Source organism: Octopus bimaculoides, chromosome 19 (genome assembly GCF_001194135.2).
Source record: "Octopus bimaculoides isolate UCB-OBI-ISO-001 chromosome 19, ASM119413v2, whole genome shotgun sequence".
Classification (NCBI taxonomy): Eukaryota; Metazoa; Mollusca; class Cephalopoda; order Octopoda; family Octopodidae; genus Octopus; species Octopus bimaculoides.
In genome coordinates, this window is record NC_068999.1 from 50,371,579 (window position 1) to 50,376,188 (window position 4,610).

The 4,610-nt window shown below is 35.4% G+C and overlaps 1 protein-coding gene across 1 annotated transcript in view; it reads right to left on the reverse strand.

Annotated features, from left to right (window-relative positions):
- LOC106882868 (sodium/hydrogen exchanger 2) overlaps window positions 1-1,814 on the reverse strand; it is a 118,216-nt gene extending 116,402 nt beyond the window's left edge. The window contains exon 1 of the mRNA XM_052974916.1: window positions 840-1,814. The gene's annotated coding sequence lies outside the window, so the exon portion shown is untranslated. The remainder of the gene's footprint in view (window positions 1-839) is intronic.
- Window positions 1,815-4,610: the final 2,796 nt, after the last annotated feature.

Below are 4,610 nucleotides of genomic sequence, written 5' to 3' on the forward strand. Positions count from 1 at the left end.
TATATATATATATATATATATATATATATATATATGTGTGTGTGTGTGTGTGTGTGTGTGTGTACGTGTGTGTGTGTGTATACTGCATAACTTAATGCAAAGCATATTAACATATCTGCTACACAACGCAGACATGATTTGATATAGAACTTAATACGTTGAGATGCGTGGATACATATGTTCAGTGCATCAAAAGGACAACTTGCTCTGAGTTTTGCCCACAGGGGCGTTGTAGATGTTCAAATTTAGATAACACACACTCACGTATACACAAACACACACATACACACACACAGCATATACAAATACACATATATAGAACAAACGAACACGAGTATCCAAATGTAACTACACTTACCCATAGTCGTATTTGACACGCGCAAATTTATATCATATGTGTTTGTATGTGTATATGTGTGTTTGTGTGTGTGTATATATATATGTATATATATATATATGTTTATGTGTGTGTGCGTGCGTTTGTGTGTATATGCTCGCTATCTATTTATCCATCTGTCTGTCTACATACAAACATATTATTGCACATTTATGCAAACAGACAGCCTAATCTATCCAGATGCAGCCATTCATAGAAACTCACATATAGATGCTCGCGCCTACATTCTCATGCATACGTCCATTTTCCAGATCGTTAGGCATAAGTATAACGCAGTAAAATATCATTTTAACTATATATATTATACAAAATGTATCCATAACTTATTAATAAAGAACATTTTGCATTTCTGAATGATAATTTTATATGCATTTTTCGCAAAGTTGTGAAACGTAAACACAGAAAAAAAAAACAACATAAAATGTAAGAAAGAATACCAAACCTGGCGTGGGAGACGCTTTCTCCATATCTCCATATCCGTTACGTACGTTTTATAGATTAGCAATGTTATCAGATTTCAGCCATCTCTTTGACACGTTAGTTGCAATCAGTTTCTCATCGCGGTATAATTTATCGTACAAAATTTTAAACCACCATGCAGCCAAATAACTAATTAAATAAACTATGCAATGAATTCCTACAGATTTAAAATAGAAACATGCTTAACAACAAGAAAAAACATCATCGTCATCATCATCAACAACAACAATGAAGCTAATCCTTTCTACTGTAGGCACAAGGCCAGAATTTTGGGGTAGGAAACTAGTCGATTACATTGACCCACAACGCTCAACTGGTACTTATTCTATCGACTCCGAAGGGATGAAAAGCAAAGTCAACTTCGGCTGAATTTGAACTCAGAACGTAATGACGGACGAAATGCCGCTAAGCATTAGATTTTTCTCATGTTTTGATCAACCTGGTGTGCTTTTGGTCAGGTGTTAGACGATGTGGCACCCACTGAGCAGAAATCTTCGCCAGGCTAAGTTCATTGTGCAGGATATTCTCAACATTAGCTATTTGATTTATAGTCAATCGCCTGTCGTCCATCAGCATATATAACACGATCAATGCTTTCCTCGGTGCTGGCAGTTTCAGGACGCCCAGACCTTGAGCCCATCTTCTAGACTCTCCATTCCTTTCCTAAATTCAGCTCCCCACTTTTTGCCATGTTGATAAAATTGGAGAGTTATTCTCTAATATAGCAACCATGTCAGCATGGATGTCATAGGGGGCTAAACCCTTCTTTTGCAGGTACTCGATAACAGCACGATACCAAATTTTGTCCATTTTCAAAGTTGCTATTAGTTACTTTTGAAGTCTTGTTTTAACAGTCAGATGTCAGTTTACCTGGAAAGAAACGATGCCTTTTTGATAAGAGTTGAAATTAATGCATGCAAGATTTTGAGGCTCTAACGTCACTCCTACATAGTCAGTCTATGACGCTTTCAACCCATCCTATATATATATATATATATATATATATATATATATATATACACACACACATACATAAACGATAGATTCTTTTATATGCGTGTATGTACGTGTGTGTACATGTGTGAGGATGGATATATCTAATCGCAAAAATGTATCTGCATACAGTTATATATATCTGAATATCATTCAACATCTGGAGGTGTTATACGTCAGAAAACTGCTCAACAAATTTGAAGGATGTAATTCAATGTTTATATAATCGTCTTGAATAATAACTATGATGTTCATTTGTATCTTCGCCGTTAATGGCCTTCTCTGTTCTACACAGTACAATGGCGCTTTCAGAGGGATCGGAAGTTGTCGGTAGGTCATGAAGCCATGGAGGACTAATATTTATATTACACGTTCACAATAGTTCTATGTATGTATGTATGTATGTATGTATGTATGTATGTATGTATGTATGTATGTATGTATGTATGTATGTGTAGCTCCTACAGTATAAACATGTTGGTCATTATCATATATGCTGTAGAAAACCTTTTAATAAAAACGAGTTTTGGATGTGAATAAATCTCATTCCTCATTCCAAACACACACACACACACACACACACACACACACACACACACACACACACACACACACACACACACACATACACGCACACACACATACATACATACATATATATATGTATATATATATAAATATATATATACAGAGAGAGAGAGAGAGAGAGAGAGAGAGAGAGAGAGAGAGTTTTTGAAGTGATATACAGAGATTGTATATTTAGAATAATAAGGTAGTCAGAATGTTGGATGATTATATATATATTTTTTTCTTATTTACTTATTACTTTTTATTTACATTTTGACCGAACGGTTTCAGGGTTATTTTCTTTCGTCGGAACAAAATAAATCTTTTCAACCAAAGAGTTATTCTGTGCCGACATACACACATGTATACACATATGTATATAACGCAAAGCGATGTACTGAATGTCGTATGCGATAGACTCTTAAAATGTCCCTCAAGCTCAAAAAAGAAAAGCAACAGCGTAGATGTTATTGATAGCAACCCCAAATCAGAAGGGGAAATATCTTCAAGAAATTTATAATAAATTCACTGTTGAATTAACTGGTTTAGGAAAAGATATTTGTTGCGTAATTTAGGTGCAACTATGTGTAGCTGTTTCGGCCTCGATTTAGTATCATCAGCATAGCATAGTACACAGTGACTTCGAAGTTTCCCTATTGAACAAGGCTAAAGATACTGAAACTCTGCGTCTAGAAATCAAACAAAGGGGTACATTGGACAGATATCTTGTTTTTACACCTTTTACCGTAAGAGAGAATTCTCTTCTCCACTTTAACTGCAGTGAATTTGTCTTATAAGTTGAAATACGCCACAAACATATTGAAAGTAGCCTGCAGTTTACTTATGCCTAAAAAGCGCTTGGCGCTGATGCTGCCATATATATATATATATATGTTGCGTGTGTGTGTGTGTGTCTATATGTATATATATATATATATATATATATATATATATATGCACACGCACATACACACACACACATATACTTATTCACATATTTATGTAATTACAACCCACTCTCATCCCTGCTTACACATATTTATGTGTAATACCATTATCTATCTATCTATCTATCTATCTATCTATGCATATATATATGTATATATATATGCATATATATATGTATATATATGCATATATATATATATGCATATATATGTATATATATAAATATGTATATATATATATACGTGTGTATATATATAAATACATGCCCACACATACAACCACCCACTCACTCACTCACTCACTCACTCACTCACTCACTCACTCACTCACTCACTCACTCACACACACACACACACACATACACACACGCGCACACAGACGGCCTCCTCCCTTCACTGTTCTCCCGCACACACTCTTATCACTAGATATACTTGTACTTAGTAATAAAGGTAGATGAAAATTTATTGATAAACCTATAAAGAAAGTCTTTGTTGTTTGACAACGTTTCCGAAAAAACACAACTATCTTTATAACAGAACACAGAAATCACTTACAACTTTATGGGCCGACACTGAAAACAATCGTCAAAGGGAAATTTAACCAGGAATAGAAGAATAGGAAGAATGCATTCTTTCATTGATATTTATACGTAAACTCAGACAAGCTATTAATCTGAGATGGAAGTTGAGAATAGAAACCTGTTTGGTTTTCTTTTTTGTTTGTGTTTATGTATTCGTTGTTCTTATGCTGTTTATTATTTTTCATATTTTTGTCCATGTATCGTTCATCTTTTACTTGTGTCAGTCACTGGACTGCGGCCACGCTGGGGCACCACTTTGAAGGGTTTTAGTCGAACAAATCGACACCAATGCTTATTTCATTTATTTACTATTTTGTTTTAACTTTGGTTCTTATACTATCGGTCTGTTTTGCCGAACCGCTATTTTACGGGAATACAAACAAACCAACACCGTGTGTCAATCAGCTGGTGGAGAGAGCGCAAACACAAACAATAAAACGCGCGCGCGTGTACACACACACACACACACACACACACACACACACACACACACGATAGACTTCCACTCGGTTTCCATTTACCAGATTCACTCACCAGGCTTCGGTCGTCCCACGATTATAGTAGAACACTCTTTCCCAAGTTTCCGCGTAGTGGGACTGAAACCTAAACCGCATGGCTGCTAAGCGAGCTTCTTAATCTTCAAAC